Here is a 23,502-nt window from a genome sequence, read left to right as displayed (position 1 = left end):
TTTGGTGGAGAAGAAAAACCACTAAGTTCACTGAACTCCGTAGAAATGTATTGTCCAAAAACAAAAAAGTTTATCATGATGGCGCCAATGAAACACGCTAGAAGCAATTTCGCTTGTTGCAGGGCTGGAAACCTCGTTTATGTTATTGGTGGATCGTATGACTTCCCAGAATCTATGGAAATCTACAACCTAGACACTAATGTTTGGACAGATGGAGTCGACTCACCTGGATTTGAATCGAATGTATATGCTTGTGCGGTTAACAATTATATATGCTAATAAGTATTTTCTAGTTTCGTAATAAAAATATTTTGGTGAAAGGTAAAGAGTTAACTAGTTAACTTTTAAATGTACATGTTTTTTTTTTAATCAATTTTAAATTTTGAAAGTTTATTAAAAAAAATTTCTAATTCTTTTTTGCTCTTATTAATTTTATTACTTTTTTTAAATAAATTTTACCGGTCCATATGCTTTTATTGTTACCTCCCGAATTTTACTTCTAAAATACTTCTTTCTTTAAAAGTTAATTTGATATCAAATTACCCCACGCTACCGCCCCTGTTATATATCATAAAAAGGGAAATTGAAAGACCTTAAATAATTTTGAAAATCCTGAATAAATTCAAAAATTAGTAAAAAAAACCACTAAACCTGTGACAAAAAGAGCTTTAAAATTATAAAAATAAAGTTTTAACAAAATGGTTAATGTAAATAAAAACTAAGAGACATAAATTTTTTACAAAATAAGTTTAAATTTAAGATATATAGTAAAAGTGTTTATAATATTAAAAATAATAAAAGTAATTTTTAAAGTAGTGTCAGTTTATAAAACGTTTTTTATATGAAATTTTAAAATAGTTGTTTTTTATTAATGATTTTATCATAGATTTTACAGAATGGTTTGGACACTTAGTACAACTTAGCACATATAAAAAAAACCTCTAACTGACTCAGGAAAGCTCAGTCATTTTCAAACATTTTTAAATCTCTATATGACTCAAGATAATTCAGGATATCTTGATTTATTTTAAACCTTAGCTAATTCAGCATAATATATTTTTCAAAAGATTAAGGATACTTTTAATATCATAAAAAGTCAAGATATTAGATTTTGAATGAGATTTAGATGATTTTGTTTTCAACTTTCAGATCTTTTATCACCAATGTTTCAGAAATACTATATTTTTAAAATATTTTAAAAAAATATACTTCAAAATTTTGAAAAATCTTAGTATTCTTTAAAAAATTATTTTTATCACCCAGGACAGTTATTTTTACTAAAGGAGCTTTAAACTAGTTAAAATAAAGAAAATAAGGTATATGTGTTTAGACTTATCAAAGTATTATTTTTAAGAATTCTTATTACAACTATCACTAATAAGTTTAGGTACTTTCTAATAACAAAAAACAAAGAAATTAAAAACAAGTTTTCTCAAACTTCTTAAAATTTATTAAAATGGTAAAAAATAATGTATAATGTTTCTGTAAAGCTTTTGTGTACAAATAATACTTATCAATTGATGCGATTTTACTATTTTATCTACACTACAGGGTTACAATTTTACCTGAAAACACTTTTAATTTGAAAATTATTCAAAGAAGTTTATATAACCTATAATTTAAAATATATTTATACATGAAACGCTGAAAGACATAAAAAACTAATTAATCTAAAATAGTTTTAAAAATTTAAGTTTTATATAGTATGAACATACCTTATATTTCAGTGCAGTACCTTTTTAATATTCCTTTATATCTAAAAAAAATTTTTACTTGTGATCTACCGTATTTAAGATCAAAGTCCGCCCGGAACCAGTAGTTTTTGGCAAGGATCCAAACTTGACGGATCTTAATTTTTAAAACAGATACGGATTTGAAACGATCATAAATTTAAAAAAAAATACATTTTTATAGTATCATCAGTACTATTCTTCCTTTACTCTTTATCGTAGTTAGTTTGCTGAAGCCTTCTTTTTATAAAAACTTTTGCATTTAAGAAGGTTAACAAAGACAAGGATTTGTTAAGTACGCATCGCGATTGAGTACAACTTTTTGATTTTAGTAAAAAATACGCATTTATCAGGAAGTTACTGCAGTTGTTATCATATCTGTCGTAAATGAAAGTATTCAACTAGTTTTTTTTTAAGTTGTAAAATTCATAATAAAATAATTTTATTTATGATTTGAATAAATAATGTAACTTTTTCGTATAAGAATTAGTCTACGTTAAACTGTAAAATATCTTTAAAAAAAATAATCCCCGACTTAGTTTTTATATTGAAAGGCAACTTAATAACATATAGTTATAAACAAATACAATAATCTTTATTATATTATTATTTAATTTTTAACAGAAACTTTATTTGAAAGTAATTATTTTAAGTAATGGATAGTTCACCAAGTAATACTGATATTATGTTGACTGCAAAGCAACGAAATGGCAAAGTAATTGTTTAGTTCAATTTATATATCACTAGTTTTTAAATTAATTCTGAAAATATAGAAAAAAATCTTTATACATTTTTTGCTAAGAAATATTTTAAGTTTATAGCGCTTATCTAAGTTGCAAGTTTTATGATATGGTATTTTTAAAAATAAAAGTAGTTAAAAAGCCCTTTTATACAATAAATGAACTTAAGTACATATTTATATAAGAATATCAGTTTTTGAAAATTTTCTAATATTAAAAAAAGATTGTGCATAAATTAAGATGATTTGAAGAATATTTTAACTCGGCAAATCAATTGAAAACCAAGTGCAAAATGTATAGAATGCAAAATAGTCGACCTTTGTGTATAAGCTGTTTTTTTTTAATTGTGGCTAATTATAACACAAAAACATTGATAACAAATTAAAATTAGATAGTATTAAACAGTTACAAAAATCTTTACTATATTATAATATAGTTTTTAATTTAAACTTTAATAGAAAGTAGTGGTTATAAGTAATGGATAGTTCTCCAAGTAATACTGATATTAGGTTGACTGCAAAGCAACGAAATTAGGTAAGTAATTGTTTTGTTTTATTTGTATATAACTAGTTTTTAAATTAATTCTGAAAATATAGAAAAAATCTTCACACAATCTTCGCTAAAAAATATGTTAAATTTATAGCGCTTATCTAAGTTGCAAGTTTTATGATATGCTAATTTAAAAAAAAAGGTAACTAAAAAGCCCTTTTATACAATAAATGAACTTGAGTACATATTTATATGAAAGTATCAGTTTTTGAAAGTATTTAAATATTAAAAAAAGGTTGTGCATAATTTTAGATGATTTAAAGAATATTTCAACTCGGCAAAATTCATTAAAAAAAAGACACCAAGTGCAAAATGTATGAAATGCAAAATAGTCGACCTTTGTGTATTAAGCTGTTTTTATAAATTGTGGCTAGTTTTTACACAAACACATTGATAACAATTTAAAATGATTAAAAGGATATCATTTCTTGCTTTATGTTAAAAATCTGGAAATTTAAGAAATTTTACAAAAAGTGATAAGGACTTTTTAAATTAAAAAAATAAAACTAAAATCAAATTTTGTTGGTTTTAAGAAATACAGAACTTGTCTAAGCTTTGTATGGTTAACCTAGAATTTATTACTAAACCTTTTATAACACTTATTTTCTTAAACTAATGATTTATAAATAGCTTTATAACAATAATTTCTATTCTCTTAATTGACACCTCAGAACCTTTAAGTTGAAATAAAAACTAAAACAGATTTTACTCTGTTTAAGGCTAAAAATTTAAAAAAATTTCGTTAGCTTATAACGTTTTGAAATTAAGTTTTAAATGTCTTGTTTAGCTATTTAAAATACTAGAAACTAATTGTCTTTTAATTTTAAACTAAGAAAATTTGCTGTTTTATCATTTAAAAAACGCCAAGCAAATAAATAATAATATGTTATCTTTAATATTTTATAAATTATAGTTTTTTTTTAATATGTTTTATTTATAACATTAAAGGCTGTTATAGAATGTCTAATGAAAATATTGCTTACAAACCAATATAAATTATCTAAGTATACTGTGCAAAAACAATTTAAAAAATTCTGATACTAAAAAATGTTATACTTAGTGTGAAAAAAAAGCTAAACATAAGTACAAGACATAAAAACACAATAGTTTAAAAACTACATATCAATCTAATTTTGTTCCAATCTATTTTTTAGTTTAAAGCATATACCTTTTCAAACGTTATCATGTTTGTTTTTTTTTTCTTTTTTAGACTCATATTAAGTACCTTGGTATAATCAGTTAAATATCTGCGACAAAATGATTATATAAACTTATTTTTCTATTGTAGTATTTCAGTGTTTCCTACGTAAAAACTTTCAGTTTTATCTGCTAATTTTGAGCATTTTCATTTAACTTGTTAAGTAAACTTTATTTGTTTACTCTTAATGACTTAATAAATTAATTCTTTAGATATGTGTACAAAGTACGTGACTTACCTTAAAAGCTTTGAAATATAATTAAGTGTAGCTCTAATTTTTAAGCAATATAAAAATAAAAAAGCATTCAAACCAAATGTTTCTGTGCTATAACCTGATCATATAAAAGTAAAACATCTTTAAAAGATGTTTCATGAATTTTAGAAAAGAAATTATGCTTCACTTCTTTGTATAATTAGAAAAAAGATTTTTATATTTGAATTACCTTACCATTAAAAGTAATTATTATTTTTAATCTAAACTTAAACTATTGTGACAAAAAAATATTTTTGTTTTAATGATCAATCAACCGATTGTTGTTTTTTTTTATATTAATGATGTTTAGTTAACTTGTTAGGTAAAGTTTGTTTGGGTACTTTTATTGATTTCATTAGTTAACTTTCAAATGCCCGTACAAGGTAATAGTTTAGCTAAAAGTATATCTGTAAATTGAAAGTAATAAAAAATTTAAAAGCACTTAAACCAAATGATTCTGTGATTCACTTGTTAATATGAAAATTAAATAATATAAAAAGATGTTTCATGAACCAGTTAAAATATTTAATTTGCCTCACTTCGTTAAGTAATTATAATAAAGTTATTTGTTTAAACACCTTAGTATGAAAAGTATATATAATATTTAATCTAAACTTAAACTATCCTGACAAAATAAATGTTTTAAAGATAAATCAATCTATCGTTGTTTTTTTTTTATTAAAGATGTTTTGTTAAAAATAATATTATTCCAATAAAACTAGAATTTAACTTTCACACATAGTATGTTTCAGAGTGATCTGCATTATACAGACAATGTCATTATAGCTATATGAATGTTCTTCGAATTACTTTTTATATTTTTTTGTTTAATTAGTTTTTATTTATACTACCTGATGATTTTTTACTTCTTGTTTCTTAAAATTTTATAGTCGAGTATTTCTATAAACCTAATAAATTAATTAGGTCAACTTTCCAATGATTATTGTAAATTATAACAAAGTAAAGGTCTACAAAAATAATTAGTTAATAATTAATATGTTTTTAACACAACTTAATATAACATTGTTATTTTTTACTTAGTTTGAGTAACTAATATTCTATAGTAATATTTATGTTGGTTATTCTAAGTACTATTGTGATCTCAGTTATACATGTGTTTGTTTTATGTTTCTGCAGACGTTGCAGTGTTTTTTACACATTAAATGCTGCAATTTATCATACAATTTAACTACTTAGAATTAGTGATGTACTGAACTCACTATCCGGGTCCGGATCCGGCCGGATATTGCCATTTTTGTCTGATATACGGATCTTGCCGGATCTTGATATGAAAAAAAATACGGATCCTGTTCTGGCCTGATTCTAATTTGAAAAAAAAAGTCCGGATTCGGGTCCGGCCGGATTCTAACTTGAAAAAAAAATTCCGGATCCGGGTCCAACCGGATCCTAATTTGAAAAAAAAGTCCGGATTCGGGTCCGGTCGGATCCTAACAGATATCTGGCCGATTCGGATCTAGTTAGTAAAAAGGGCATACAGAAAAGTATTTTTTTCAAAAAGATACCCTGTGTAAATTAAAAAGAGTTATTTTCGTCAAATAATACGTTCAAAAATTAAACACTTACCGTGACTGGCTCATTTTGTACTAGTGACTGATTTACATTTGTTTACATTTAAAATATAAACAAACATTTCAGAAATGCAACTCTTTGTCTATGTTGTAAAATTAAAAACTTTACTACCAAATTGTCAACCTTATGTTTAGCTGTTCTACTGATTATTAGCTTAAAGTAATTATTTTTTGGTTTTTCAAAACCTCATTCTGACTAAGGAAAGTTTAAAATCACTCAGGTTAGTTTTTTTGAACCAAAGAGTGGCAACCCTGATTTCGGTTAAAATTAGGTGATATTCCAGTTGCCAAAAATCATGGAAAGTTTATAAGTTTAGCAAAAAAAGGTATTTTAGTGTTTTTTATCGTTCTTTCAATTTGAATAATATTTATTGTTCTTTCAATTTCAAGTTTTTCTTTTATTCTTTCAACTTCAATAAAACTTAAATATATACATTGTTTAGAAAATTAAAAAACATACCAGCTACTATTTTTAACTGTTAAACTTAACTAGACCTTAATAACATATCATAAACTTTCTTATTATTTAATTTTTTTAGCACCACATTAATATTTTTAAGTCTAAATTTTTCTAAACTATATTTTTTTTTTAATTCATAAGTATATAGTTAGATATAGCGCAAAAAAGATAAACTTCATACAATTATACTTAGTTATTAGTTAATTATATAAAGTTGCATTATCGTACATAGTAAATTTTATACTACTTACATTACTTATAACTTAGAGTATCAAGAATACGGTTCCAGATCCGGCCGGATCTTAGTTTGAAAAAAAAATTTGGATCCGGGTCCGGATGGATCCTAATTAAAAAAAAAATCCAGATCCGGGTTCGGTACATCACTACTTAGAATAGATATAAGTTACTTAGAATCTCTTTTTAGTTTGTTTTGTTTTTACTTTGAATGCCTTTGCTTTCTATCTAAATTTGACAATCAATTGTAAAGGAATGAAATAGATTTATTAAGTTAGTAAATTTAAATTTTTACAATTCTTTTTTTACTCTCCAAAAGAAAAAAAAAGTGTTAAACTATAAAAATTAATAATAATATATTTTTTGTTTTGTTAATATTATTCACAGAGTCAAACTGTTTGTATGAATATCAAGTCGAGTACTTGGCTTTTAACTTCAAGTGCATATGGTGGATTAATCTTAAACTAAAACTGCTTTTAAAAATTGTTTTATTATACTTAATTAACAAATAGATAAAAATAACACATTGATTTTGGAACTATTTCATTTTTTACAAACGCAAACTTTTTAAACTTATCATACAAAAAAAATGTATTTCGTCCTATAGTCTAAAAGTCACTTTTTATACAGTTATTATATTTCATATTTAACCCATTAAACCAGTGGTTCCCAACCTTTTGGATGCCCCGCACCCCTAAAGTCTCTTAATTTGATCTCGCACCCCTAACACTATATGCTATTATTATTTATTAATAATTTGATTATAAAATCATTGTTTTTATTAATTAATAATTTGTATTTTAATTTTTATGATAGTGTACTATATTAACAAAAACAAAATACTTGGAAATTTAGATATATAATAAACTATATTCGAACAAGTTTTATCTATTTTTTAATTTATACAAAAACAATGCTTCAGCCTATGTCTTTTTCATTTAGTTTTTTAAGATTTAAAAACATATTAGAAATGAGGAAAAAGCACTAGAAATTAATAAATATTAGGCTAAAAATTAAAAATAAACTTTTTATACATTTTGTTATGAATATGTGTACTTATAAAAAAAAAATCATCTGTTTTAAGTTAAGCATATGTGATGTTTTATTTTCAAAACTATTAGCAGCTAGGAGGTTTCAAAATAATAAGGGTTTGAGTTAAGATTTTTTACAGTTAAAAGATTTAAAAGTCTTAAATTAAAAAAGATATGTATAAAAGCAAATACAAAAAAAAAGTTTGTATGCTTACAACAGTGGCGTAGCATCGTATTTTGGTCAAAAGAATTCCCTAAATTAAAACTTTTGTAATTAGCTATAAAAAGATCTTTTTATAAGTAATACAATTGAAATTAATTCATTTAGTAAAATAAGTTCGAAGTAACTGTTTTAAAAAATACTTAGAATTACTAGAAGTTACTTAAATAGAAGATTACATTATAAATGTAATAGACTTAACAGAACCTGTTCTTAACAGCTAATAAAAAACCTGCTTAAGATACTAATTTTTATTTAAGTATTTCAATTAAAATAAATGCTAGCTCATAAACTGTTTTAAACAACTAATGGCCTGTTAAGAAAATAAAATATTTAAAGAATAGATGATTAAAATTCACAGGTGTAAAACTCTAAGAAAGCTTTACTTAAATGTTAATTCTAAACTAACAGCTATCATATGAAATTAATAAAATGAATTTACTTCTAGAAATGCGCTCTTGCTTTATGATGTATAACTAAAACTAATTTATTCAGAAAATTAGCACCAACTTCTTTTTATAACAAAATGTACTTTTTAACTTAGTAAACTTTATTAGAGAGTGAAAATCTCCTTATTTATCATACAAAAATGAAAAGCCATCTCGCACCCCCTGGAATGCTGCCTCGCACCCCCAAGGGGTGCGAGCACCCCTGGTTGGGAACCCCTGCATTAAACTATAAGATATGCAACTTTTAATACAAATTATATTTAAACATTTAGAATTATCTATAACGAGTGTAGAACTTGACTTGAAAGGAAACTTTTGTTTTTTTTTTAACCAAACTTTGAAACCAATTATTTTAAATTTTTTTTACTGCTAATTTGGAACTTTTTTTTTATTCTAAAGAATATTCTTTTGATTTGCTTTCTACAAAAATTACCTTCGAATTGTGGATTTACTTTTGTAGAGGGGCTCCCTTTAAAGTTAACGTTTTTTTTTTCATTTTTATACTTAATACCTATTTTTTCCGAAAATAGTTTTTTTTTTTAATTTTTTTACTTTTAACATACTTATAAAATTTATTTAATATCTTTATTAATTTTTAGGAATTTTCTTTTATTTTTTTTTTTAATTTCTTCTTTTTAACATATGCCTTAGTTATATTTTCAGCAAAATTTAAAATTTCCACGACTTTGTTTTTTTTAGTTCACGGTTTTATTGCAGAAATTAATACTTAACAATATATATATTTAATGGACTTATAAATTTAAGTTAACGTTGACGTTATTATTATCTTTTTCTTAATTTTATTTTTTTTATTTATATAACCTTGAACAAGAAAACCTTCAAATTACCTAAACAAAGTACTCAAGTGCTAAAAATTTAGGTAAAACATGTATGAAATATATACAAAAATTAAAATAAAACATAGCGTCATAAAACTTAAACATATTAGTTTATTAAAAATTTAAAATATTACAGAAATACTACATTTTCCTATAAAACCATGAAGAAAAAAAACAAAAATCGTAAAAATTGGAATTTTGCTGAAATATTTATTAAGGCAGATGTTATAAATAAAGAAAAAAAAAGAACAAATAATAATAACATTTTTAAAATCAGTTCAATAAGTATGTTAAAAAATAAATTTAAAAAAAATATATTTTTGAAAAAAATATGTGTTAAGTAAAAAAATGAAAAAAAAAAAAATTAATATTGGAAGGGGCACCACTTCAAAGTAAAACCCGTTTCGATCGAATTTTTTTGTGAAAAGCAAAGCAAAAGAACGTTTTTTGGAATAAAAAAAGTTTTAAGTTAGCATTGAAGAAATTGAAAAAAATTTGGTTTTAAAGTTTGATTAAAAAATGTTAACAAAAAAAAAGCCATTGAAGCCCAGTTCATGCTCGTTAAACATTCTGGCTTTTCACCTATGACGAGTAGTAAAAAATATTTGTTTAATTTTAGTTTACCTCTAGTGTATTAAGTATACTTTATAATAGCCCTTAATTTTGCCTGGAAATTTAAGGCTTAATATGGATAGTTATTTCAGAATAAGTTTAAAGTAATTCAAATACTTTAATGTAGTTGTTTTTTTTGAGTTGTTGTACAATAGTAGTTTATTTGTTATTGTTGTTAAATAATTTATTTTACTATAGCTGTTATTATTAGTTCAGTTGTTGATTAAGAACACTTGTTTTAATTATATTCTTTTGTGTAGTTGTTGTTTTATTTGCCAATTTAAACTAATTTTTTTTAATGTCATATGACTACTTAAAACTTGTCATATTCCAATTTAGATATGATATGGCCAGTTTATGTTTTAACAGATCTACCCTAAAACTTGGAATCCATAAAGAAAATAGAATTTTAAGTATATGAAAAAAAATAAAGGAAACACATGTAAATTAAAATTATGAATACCTAGAATTTTATACAAAAATAAAAAAAAAAGCCTGGAATTATGTTTGCTTTTATTTTATATAAATTTTCTGAAATTTAATAGTAAATATTGACATATTAAAACGTGTAAAAGTTTAGTTTTGTAATCCGTTTAAACTTCAAAACTAAAAAAAAACATTATTACAGGACACACCTATCAAAAATAATGATAATTTCAATATTCTGATGTAAAAATTTTGTCAAAATATATTTTTTATTTAAGAATTATGAGATAATAAACTTTTGAGCAATAATATAAGAAAATTTTAAAAAATTGATAAAAAGGTTGTACATGATGCAATAGAACAAAAAAAAAATTATCAGCAATATAGTATCTTGTGAGAATTTTGAATTTTTATTTAATGACTTAACATAACTTTTTAATTTTTTAATTTCAGTCAAAAAAAGTTGTTTTTTAATCCTTAAAAAATAATGAAAGATTTTGAAGAATTTATATAAACCTAAAGAACTTAAGAAAACCAGGAAAATAAATCACTAAACATATGACAAAAAGAGCTTTAACTTAACAGCAATATTAAAAAAAGTTAATATTGTAAATCAGGGTTTCCCAATTTTTTTTTAAGGCCTCCTATAAAGAAATTAAAACACCTATAACCTATTCAATAAGATTATTCAAACAACTATCATTCAAAACATATATGACCTTTTTTTCTACACATCATTAACTCCAGGATAACTACTGTAAATTATGTTGTCCCTTTAGCGCTAAAGTCCCCAAATCTGCATTTAGCTTCTTTGCTTCATATTGCATCCAAGGGTGTCATTATGCCTACTTTGAAAAACCTTAATCTAAACGAAGGCTAAGAAAATGTATTTTTTTACAAACATATAAACTTACAATTTTAAGCTCGAAGTATAAGCTGTTAAATATATTTTACAAAACTAAAATTTTACAAACTATTTTTTAAGGTGTAATCAGTTTAAAACCTTTTTTAAATAAATATTTAAAAGAGAAGTTTGTTATGATTGATTTTTTCATAATTTTTATAAAGTTACTACATACTCTAAACATTCAATATAACTTAGTATACTAAAAAAAATTAAAACAGGCTAAGTCAAAAAATCTCAGTATATGTTTAGTATTTTTTTTAATCTCTGAATGACTAAGAATAATTCAGTATATTTTGATATTTTTATACTCAAGCCAACAATTTTTTTTAACTCAGGATAGTCTTATTAGAGAAAATGTCATGACAGGTTTAATTCTTTTATTTTTAATTATATTTAGTAAAGGTAATTTCTAATATTTAGATCTTTTTCACTAACTTTATTGAAAATTTTGATTTATTTTAGACTTTAAATTAAATTAAAATTTAAAAGTTTTGAAAATCTCATAACAATTGAGGTTAGTTTTTCAGTAACCCAGGAAACTTATTTTCACTAAAATAGTCGCAACCCTATAATAAAAAAATAAGTATATGTCTCTTAGTATAAGAAAAAAAATTTTTGTTTTTAAGAAACATTCTTCTCATTATCACAAATAAATTTAAGTAAAAGGAATTGAAAACTAAAAGATGAAATTTTCTTAAGTAAAGTTTGAAAAAATTATTAGTATTTTTTGGAAAAAAGCATAAAAATAAAATTATAAATCTTCATTTTTTTTAATTCATTAAACTTATACCAAAACTTATTATAAATGTGTAATTTTTTTTCTCTGTACTGAGTTTTTATTACTTATTATAAATTTATTTAATTTAGAAGTTAAGTTTTTTATGTTAAAAATGCATGAAAAAAACTTCTTTGAATATTTTATTTAGAACTTCAAATTAGCAATGTTACTGTTTTAATCTTTTAAAACAAACTTTAAAATTAATTTTTATTTTTACAAAAATCTCAAACATAAATATACAGTCTTAATCCTCTTTTAATGAGGTTAAATAATTTTTTTATTGCTAAGTGACTGTATTTTTTTCATTTGCCTTACAAGTTTACTTTTTAAATATAAATTAAATACTATTATAGAGTTAATAAATATACACTACTACTACAATGTTAATGTTTATTTGAATGTAATTAGTATTTATAATGGAAATTTTACAAATAAGCGATACTGATTTAATTCAGGGTTCAACTTTACATGAAAACCTGAAATTTGATAAAATAGGCAAAAAAACTTAAAATTTGTGAAATTTTGAAAAAAAATCTGAAAAAACCTGGAATTTTAACCAAAAATCCCTTAAAAACTTAGAAAATCATTGATTTTCAAACAATTTGTTGTAGTAGATATAAGTGTAGTATACTTATATGCGTATTAAAATATTTAGTTGGACTTCACTATTTCTATTGATAATAAATTGATAGCATAACGCTACTTATTTTTTGTTACTGATTTTTTTATAATACATATAATTGTAAAAAATAATTTTAAATTTAGAGCTAATTTTTAAACAAAATTTATCAACACAACGTAGAACAACTAAAAAATAGATGTTCTGCATCAAATTTACTATTATAAGTTTCTATTATAAGTAAAAACAGTTTTAATAACTTTTTGAAACAAACAATTGTTCTGTTTCTTTTAGCAAAAACGTATACAAAAATTATATCTTATCATTACTTAGATTTTAAATAAAAAATAAAAAGCAATGCATAGCTCATCATCACGTACAGTTGGTTCAGTTTTCAAAGCAAATGCAGAATGTAAGGTGAGTAAAAAAAAATTAACTATTTTTATTCTAATCTATTAATCATATTGTAAAAACTTCTTTAAACTTACTTTTTTTTTGCACGTTTTGTATATTCTTAAATTTAAAAAAACTTAAAACAAAAAAATAAATTGTGAAGTAGATTTATGTTAAATAAGGTTCGCAAGTACTAACAATAAAAAAGAACTCCGGCTACTATAGTTTATTACTTCAATTAAAATTACTGATTTCTGTGTTTCTTATTTGGTTGTACAATTAAAAATCGTTACCCGTACAGTTCAAATTTATATTAATATTAGCTAACAACTTTATAGTGCTCATTAGAACACCTAAAAAAAGTATTATGCTTTCTATAATTCTTAAAGTTTTAAACTTTTTATATACTTATGACAGTATTTAAATTCTAAAATTAGTTTAACGTTTTTGATTTTTATATCACCTTAACTTAATGTAAACTGCGCTTAATTTTTACTAAACAAATAATAAGGTTTTTTATGTTATAATGCAATTAAACATGTTTAACTTTTACATGCTTAAACGTGCTTAAATTTAAAGTAGACGGAAAAATAAATAACTAAAAGTCAGTACAACTGTAGTAGTTTATTACTTAAATAACTTAATTTTATATGATTCCTTTTTTTTAACTACTTATATGTGTAACAAATTTTTTTTAGCTAAGTTTGAACAAGTTAGAAGCGAATCTTGAAAGGACCTATCAAACTTGGGAAAATTTACTTCAGAATATTAGAAATATTTCTGATTGTGAACAGTTTCGGAGGGCTTTATCTCAAAACGATAATTTCTTTATCAATGAATTTAATAATGAGAAACTAATTTTAATACGAATTAAATCTGAAATTGACAAAGAAATGATTAAAAATACGGAATGCCGAGAAAATTTACAAAAGCAACATTTTGCAGCAAACTGAACAAACAACTGGCTATCCTCCAACAAACTAATAAGTTACAATTAATAAGAATACGACGTACAAATATTATGCAAGCTAAAATTAAACTTTGGACAATGCACGACAAGTTTTGTCAAAAGTTAAGTAAAATAGATGGTCGTCCTTCAAATTTATTATTTAATTTCCAACAACAGCAACAACAAATAAATGATATTCAATTACAAAGGCTGACTCCGGAAATAATTCAGACATTTAACCTTTTCACAGCTGATAATTCACATATTGATGGTCAATGTAGTATTTGTATGGAAAACATAGAGGTCGGTAGAAGAATGAGACGTCTCACCTGCGATGGTCAGCATTATTTTTGTCAGCGATGTTTTGAAGGATGGTTTGATGACCACAACACTTGTCTTCTCTGTAGGCATAAGTTTGACTAGAAAGTTCATCGCAACAATAAACAAATACGTTTCAAAAAGTTATTATTAAAATATTTTGGTTTTATTAAGTCTTAAAAATACTTTAATATTTGTTTGATACAGTATTTCAAATTATTTTTCTACACTTTTAATATATTAAGTTTAGCAAAGTAAGTTTTAGTATGTTTGCAACATAGTTTTCTTATAGTTTTTCATTTAATCTGTACCAATAAGATTTTCCTTAATCTCCGATTAGCAGAAATTAAAAGAAAATTGCTTTTATTTATTAAGTATAATTCTTAAAAATTAACTATTTATTTATTTTTAAACAGTTTAATACAGTTAGTTTAAAAAGCATTTGCTTAACATAATTATGTAACACATGGGTGTAGGTTATTTAAATAATAAACTTATAAGGTTACTTAAATGGAATACAATATAACAAATCTACAAAAATAACCATAGTTAAATGTAAACTTAATTTATACTAAAGGATGATATAAAATAATACTTAAGGCTACTTTCTATAATCTAGGCATGACAATTAAAGAACATATTATTCTAAAGACTAGATACAAACAGATACTATCACTATTAAATATTAAAAGAACTATATTATTTAGAAGATTCTTTAAATGTGTTAAAACTTTTACACAAAAATTGAATATAATAGGTATGCACTTTAAGCATGTATAAAGTTCTTTAAATTTAATAATTTTTAATTTAAATCAAAATACTGCTTATAATGAATAAAATTTTTAAAATAGAACTTTACAACAAACAACAAATAATACAAATGTCTATTTAAACTACACTTTTTCATTAGCAACGCGGTCTAGAATGAACCAACTCTTCAACAACTAAGTTTTCATATATGACTTAAGTATGCAAATGCAAACTTGAACCAGAAAAATTCGTGACCTTGCGAGCTTTCTCTGAAACGCTTTGATGAACAAGAACTTTAACTAAAAACTTTCCATTAAACTTATACAGTTATCAAATGCAGTTTGATATCCTGATACATTAAGGTTTACTAAACTGTAACTTTTAAATTTTAAATCATAGTACTTAACAGTGGCGTGTAAGGGTGTTTTTGTTAGGGGTGCACAAAACTTACTCATTTCAAAAATAAAAAGCCCTAATTTAAAACTTTGATTTTAAGCTATATAAAAACCTTATTCTGCAACTAAAGTAAATTTACTACGTAAAAAAGACTAGTTTACTGTTCAAAAAAAAATAATTAACAATGCTAAACATCTATAGCTAGTTTTTTTTTTAATTCAATAATAGTACCTATACTTAACTTCTTATTAATAAACAACAAATTTTATATTTTAAAAAAATTCTGCAAGTAACCGCAAAAACACTATAGAAGTTATTAAAATCTCAAAAAAAAAACATATTAACATCATACTAAGATATATAGCAAAATAAATAGTAATGTTTAGTCAGGCTTAGCAAAAGGTACGTAAAACAAAATACAAGTAACAGTATTAAATGATAACAATTTTTAAAATAAAAAATTTGAAGTGCTTTTAAAAACATATAATTTTAAAATCAGAGTCTAATGTAAAAGAAATAAGACATTTTAAAACAAATTAAAGTATATAACAAGGAGTTAATTAAATAAAAGCTTAGGTAATCAAATTTAAATAAGCAGGTAACAAACTTTATTTAACGAATATATAAATACACTACTTAATACCAACTACTTAAAAAGATTCACATATAAAGTATAAATGTATTTTGGATTTATCAGATTAAACTTACAATGTACAGTTTTAGTTAAATTTAAAATAAATGCAATTAAAGCAATTTCAAAACCGAGCGGTTATTTTACTTTTTTTCATATGAATAGCAAAGTTTAGCGGATGTTTTGCTTAGATAAGATATACGCCAATTATCATTATACTACGAATACTAATGCATTTTTATTGGTAGTCTAAAAAAATTTAGAAAACAACAAATTAGCTAACATAAAATGAACTAAATATAACCTAAACAAAAAAGATTTTTGTTAATTAAAATAGTAAAAGTTATAAACTACAATACCTCAAATAATTCAAACAGTATATAAGTATTATGCCAAAAAAAATTCAGAAGAAAATAGTTTCAATATTTTATTATATGTTACAACAAAAAGTCCTCAAAAATTAATACTTAAGAATATTTAAAAAAAAAACATTGTTTTTAAACAATGATTACTTAGTTTGTTAACGTTTTTATTATATCGAAGTAATCAAGTTATTTAAAAATAAAAAGCTTTACCAATAAGTATTTGTTTTTTATTTTCAGTTTTTGTTTTTTTCTTAAACTTTATTATTAATACTTCAAAATGGAAACTCAAAGTGTCTCTTTTTTAACTTAATTAAAGAAATCTATGCAATAATGGAAGAAGCTTTATTGAATAGAATCAAATATCTTTGAAAGTAAATTTAGTTTTTTTAAAAACTAGTCATACTAATTATTAGATTAAATGAATTTGAATAAATTTTTATGACTTCGTAGGTATGGATTGTGGTACACTTAGTTTAGTAGTACTACCAATCATAATTAAATACTACCATATTTATTTACTATCTAATTAATACTCAATTCTAATTGAGACTAATTTTCATATTTAGACAAGACAGTTTGTATTGAAGAATCTAATATATAAAGAATCACAAAACAATAGAAGCAAAATATTGAAAAATAAATAAATATGATAAACACTTTAAGAACTGGTAGCTGTTTAAATCTATATCAAAAAACTTGAAACAACTAATTGAGAATTTATTAGAGCTTTAGTAAGCGAAAAACTACAAAAAGTTTAATAAATTATTAAACATGTATATCTGGCTCAATAATTTAGACAATTAAACACCAGTTAAAATAATAACTTTATAACAAAACAATACTGACTATAAACACATACAATAAGTTCAAAACAAAATTTTCTTTTTAAAGTCAGTTACACAGCTTCACATAAAAAAAAACTGACTAACTGCTCACATGTATCAAGCTTTAAATATTCCTTAGAACTCAACGTTCAATAATGACAATGAAAGAAATTTTGTAGCAGCTCATTACAACTTCACAATATATTTTTTATTTAACGTAAAGGTTTACTTATTTGAATTTTTTACACTTAAATTTACGAAATTAAATATTTTAATTTTTGGAAGTTTATAAGAACTGACGATTTCTTTATTAAGTTTAAAAGGTTTTAAAAATTTATTTCACAAGATTTAACAACAAATAAGAACAATACTTAAAAGAGCAAGATATATATTTTTTTTGCAAAACCCGACAAATATATTTTTTAGTTATAGAATCAAGTCGTAAAAGGTACAAAAAAAATAATTAAAAAATAATGTTTTTAATTTTATTAGTTTATATGTTTACTTTTAATACAGCTAGTAGTTGGATAATATACAATTCATAGAAATAGGTTTTTACTTATTAAAAATTTATAAGAGATAAATTGTATGAACTTGTTATTCTTATACTATTTTACTGTAATCTTAGACTTTTGTTAATAAAGTCAAATTAACACTTAGTAACTTTATGTTTAGATGCACTCAATACTTTATATGAAAATAAATCTTTTTTGGGAGTTTGTGAAACAATATATATTTCTTCAATTTTATGAATAAATTTAAAAATGTTAAGATCAAAACTTGTAAATTAAAAGTTTTTAAACCTAAGGTTTTAGTAACTTTTTATGTGTACTAAAAGAACTACTTTATAATTTATTGTTAGTTTTTATGCTACTTAAACTTAAATTGTTCTTATAATATCTACTAAATAAGTTTAACACTAAACAAAATTTGTCGAAAAGATAAATATTTTTTTTTGTATTCATCTTATAAACAGATTTTGATAACATTACGTAGATGACCGAGTTATAAGTTAACTATAAAAAACACTAAAAGATTTTTAAAGTTTAAGAAAAAATATTATTAGAAAAAATAACAAGTTTTGACATTTTAAAAAAATTTGTTAATATAACCCACTAGGATAACTTTTAGCTATGTGTTGAAAAATAAAACTCGAAAAATGCAAAATCAACAAAAATTAGTTTTTTTCAATGGTGAATTATTGTATTTCATATAGTATTTTAAATTTTAAAAGTTTAATAAATTATATGTGTAGTTAAAAGATTAAGAACTTAGAGATTGAGAATTTTTTAATTAAAAATAAAAACGTTTTTAAAGTAAAACAAGTCCCAACGGTCAAAGTTTTCTTAACATTAACAATATTCGTAATAAACTAGGTCATAATAAGTTATGTAAACAGCTTTGTATGTCCTAGTAGCAGATAATAATTTAATCTTATGTTTGAAATAAATAAATACTATTAGATTTACAATAGATGCATATGCTTTTATAAATGTTAATTATTCTATTTTTTTTGTATCGTCCAAAAGTTTATGTTTGTAAAAATAAAAAATATATGTAAGATTTAGTCCACTGTACGGTATAAGAACAACAAGTGTTTTTTATAATAATTAAAATGTTTATTAAGTTGAAATTGTGAAAACTTTAACAAAAGTAAAACTTTATTGTTGGTAATTACGTTTTTGCAAAGCAATAAAAAATAAAACATAATTTTTAACAAATTTAATGACTAATTTACTATGAAAAAGTTATGTTAACCTTTTTGTTTTTTTATTAACAAACAAGTATACGCGGCATCTAATTAAACTATTTTTTCAAAATGTATTTATTTTAGTGTTGTTAGACATTTTTTAAGTTTGACTTTTTCTAATTATCGATCGAGTATACTTAGAAACCTTTAAAATAGAAGTACGATTGCTTGTGTATATAGCTTTAAAGCTAATATTGTATACATTGTTTAAACTTAAAATATAAATATACATTTTTTTTTTGGAATAATATTTAAACTAAGTACAAATTTATTCTAAAGTTGAAATAATTACGTTTTTATTAACTTTTCCTATTTATATAAACTTAATTTTTTAAGTTTAAATTTTTGCAAACAACTATTTACTACCTGTATATTGTACAGACGATAGTTTTTCTTTCAAACAAGTTTAATACTGCTACAAAAACAGTATAAATAAACATTTAGAAACTAAAGTATTTTGTTAAATTAAGAATCGAATAAAACCTAATTGTTAACAAAGCGAAAATTAGTTAGCAGTAGAATGTTTAAGTAAATTGGGAGACTACATACTATATATGTTTTAAATGTTTACTATACTGTTGTTTAGTAATAAACCTTAACTAATGTAAAACGCTTAAGATGATTTTAATTAAGAAAAATATTGAAATTTTAATCTAAAAATACATATAACTTGATTGTTACTGAAGACATTGTTTAAAACCATACACGTCTAGCTTACTACAAAGTTATCATGCCAATTTTTTTTTTGTAATTTTTTCATAAAAATTAAACTAAAACAGTACTTTTTTAAAAAGTTTATTCTTTTAAAATATATTTTTGTTGATTCTATACATTTAACTTAAACAAAAACTTTAACAAATGTCGCTTTATTTGTTTTTGTAGTACAACTTTAGAAAATGAAACTGTTTTAAGTATTTAGTAGAGTGAATAGACTTCGAAATTTTGCATTTATTTTCAAATGTAGACTTACTTTCTGTTATATATTTGAAAAGAGACATGTCAATAACTTTCTAATTAAATTTTTATGTAAAAAAATATTTTAATATAAGTTAAGTTTTATGTTTTGCAAACAAATTTTGATATTTTTTTTTATAAATAAAATATTTTTTTTATTATCAAAAATATTAAACTTTATGAAATAACACTTTAGCATTTTTAAATTCTTTGATAGTAAGATAAAAAGTAAATCATTCAAATGTACAGTTAATTAAAATCACTAACAAAACCATATAAAACATGTAGAGTATCTAAAATAGCATTAAATAGTTTATTTATAAATGTCAATTTATGTACAGTAAAAGTATATTTACTAGAAAATTACTATAAAAATTGTTATTAGTACTCTTAAAAATGTTAAAGATCAGGTACAAGAATAATACACATAAAAATTTTGAAAAAGGCAAAAAAAATACTTAGATTAGTATCACAAACATTAAGTGAAACAGAAATCATAAATGATGGAAGTTCGATGATATCGAAACAAAGATAAAAAGTACACAATAGAATGTTAAAAAATAATTTCAGTCATTTTAGAAAAAAAAGAAAGAAAAAATTTGAAAAAGTTTGAAACATTTTTATTATTTAACTCAAATTCAGATTTATTCCGTTTTGCTAACGAAACTTTGCTTTATTACATAACAAAAAAAATGTTTGAAAAACTTTTAAGTTTCAAACAAAATAGATTGAAGTTTAAAGAGCTTTCTTTTCTGTTTAACTATCACTATCTTGGTTTAAATCTGCAAACCGGGCAATTAATTCTTTGCTGGAACCAACTTTCTATGCAACCACTACAATACATATGCCGACACTTGAGCTTGATCAAAGTAGTCCCTTCATTAAAGTGTTCGTAACAGACCGCGCACATTAAAGTTTCATCTTTTTTTATTTCGTATTTTTCTTGTGTACTGAGCACGAAAATTGGCCAATACTTCATAAATGCATTACTTCCCTTTTCTGAAACAGTTTGTAGCATCGATTGCAAAGTCGAAATGTACTCACTTACGTTCAAGGCACTAAAGGTAGACTTCAGCTTTTCGGTTTTGAGCTGAATTTCTTTTGAATTAATCTTTTTGCTTTTTAAAGATTTCTCAAAAAGTTCCAATTCAAATACAAGGCTTAGCAAGGAAATGTGATAAGTTGGAAAATATTCAAATTCAATATTCTTATCATCTTCTTTGGTATGCATTACTTGTCTTACATAGTTGAAGTCTTCGTTTGGAAATGGCACAAACGAGTTATTATAATTTATTTTAAACTTGCAAAATGTAACTCCTTCACCACTACTGTCAAAAATTTTAACGTTCAAACTTTCTGTATAAAAATACTGTCTTGAGTCCGAACAAAACTCTTTGAACATGTTGTGGATTTCAGAGTATAAATCAATTAAATGTTGTGATTTTTTATAACACATCGCTCCTTTTAATACTTGCAAAATCCTTATAAGGTCAGCAAAGATTTCAGCGTAAGTGTTTTTGGCATCATAGATCCCCGTCATCATTTCGGTTATCTCATTTTTGAATGTTTGTATTTCACTGGTCAAGTCATTCATATTGTTTGTAAGTGTAAAAACTAATGTTCTAGCAAGCTACTTATGTTGTTATCATATTAACGTTAACAAACTGAAACGATGAAGTATATAATTTTTTTTGTTTACTTAACTAATATTAACTAATTTAACCACGCTTAATACACATAAAATTTTTATAAAGCTGTTTTAAATATATTTTTTTTTATAATACTTCTTGAAAAGTAATACTAAATTTACACGCTAATGCCTAAATTTCATAAAACATTTGTTTAATAAAAGTAATTAGTAAAAATTTATGCTAACATACTAACTTCTAATTTTTAAAAACATCCATTGAACTCATACTAGTTTGCTGCTTTTATTGTTCAAAAAAACCTAATTACTTGTAACTTTAAACACATAACTTTCCTATCATGAAATAACAAAAGACTCTGTATTTAGCAAAAAAAAGGCTATTTTGATAATTAAAAGATAGTTTCAAAATTTCACATGTTTTAAAGTTAACACCAACAAAATTAAGTTTTAGAATGTGTATATCCTAATGCAAATCTTTAGTAGTTATATTTTTTGCATCCAAGCTAAATAAACCTGTATTTTTTCAAGCAAATGTCGTTTATTATAGCAAAAAAGAACGTATTAATTAAGTAGTTCTGCACACTAAGTTACCATTAAAAAGAGGGTTGTAAAGTTACATGACAGTTCAAATTTAGACAGGCAAATTCTTTTAAATATATTTAAGAGACCATATCTCAGAAAGTAACAAAAAAATTACAAAAAAAAACATATAAAGGCTTGTTAATATTATCTAACAATTTTTATATTTTCCAAAACTTTTAAATATTTTTTAGATGTTTGAAAAATATTAATTATAAAACTTATTTTTGCCATTTATTAATTGTTTAACTTTGATTAAAGACAGAAAGGTTCCAAGAAAAAAATAAATCGACTAATAATAATTTGTACCCCTTTTAAGTAATTCAGTCATATAATATGTTTTATGTTCTCAAAAACTTATAAATTTTTTTTGAGATGTTTTAAAATATTACATTTTAAAACTTATCTTATACTATTATTATTAGTTGTTTAATTTTGATTAAAGACAAAAGCCTTCTAAGTAAAAATTAAACAGACTCATGATAATTTGTAACCCTTTTAGTAATTCAGTCATATGATATGTTGCAGCAGTTTATCTTTAATACAATACTGCAATTGTCTGCAGAAATATAAAAAACAAACAAAAGTATAACTATGCTTAAAATAGTACTTGCAATGAGCATCTAAAATATATTTTTAGTTTATTAGTTACTTTAACTACGTAATTGAATAACGATGTTATATAAATTTAACTTCAGTTTCTAAAAAATTTTTGATATGTAATAATTTGCAATGTTTTTTTATTTGACAATTGACTTACATCATTAATTTCATTGATAGAATTACTTGACTATGACATTTAAAAAATAATTTAGTCATTAAAAATGATAATCGATTAGTTCTGGTATGTTTGTTTTATTTGTTTTACAAAAATTTTATTTATTAGCTTATATTGATTTTGTAACACATTTTTTTTTAATATCAATTTTAACATTATTTAGATAACTTTTATTTATTTATTAAATTTTTTTATAAGTAAACACTGAATACAACTTATACATTAGTCATGACTTTAAATTGGTTATATTTTTAAAGATCTGAAAATACTAAATAACGCAGATAATTTTTTTGTGTTTGAGTACAATGTAAGATTTTTACCGAATTCAAAGTACAATCAAGTAAATACGAGAATATTTAAAATTATTATTACAAATGCATTTGAAAAATTAGAAAAGTGATTAAAATAAAAATTGTGTAGTATACGAATTCAATTACTTCTATGAAACAAGCTGTATATACAAACTTTAAGACATTTCAAAACTAAGATCAAAAAACATTTACCAGCATGCGAACAATAGGAAAGATCTTCCT

This window comes from Thalia democratica, chromosome 7 (genome assembly GCF_965202585.1).
Source record: "Thalia democratica chromosome 7, ktThaDemo2.hap1.1, whole genome shotgun sequence".
Taxonomy (NCBI): Eukaryota; Metazoa; Chordata; class Thaliacea; order Salpida; family Salpidae; genus Thalia; species Thalia democratica.
The sequence above is the reverse complement of the archived record's forward strand: the minus strand, read 5'-3'. Positions refer to the sequence as shown.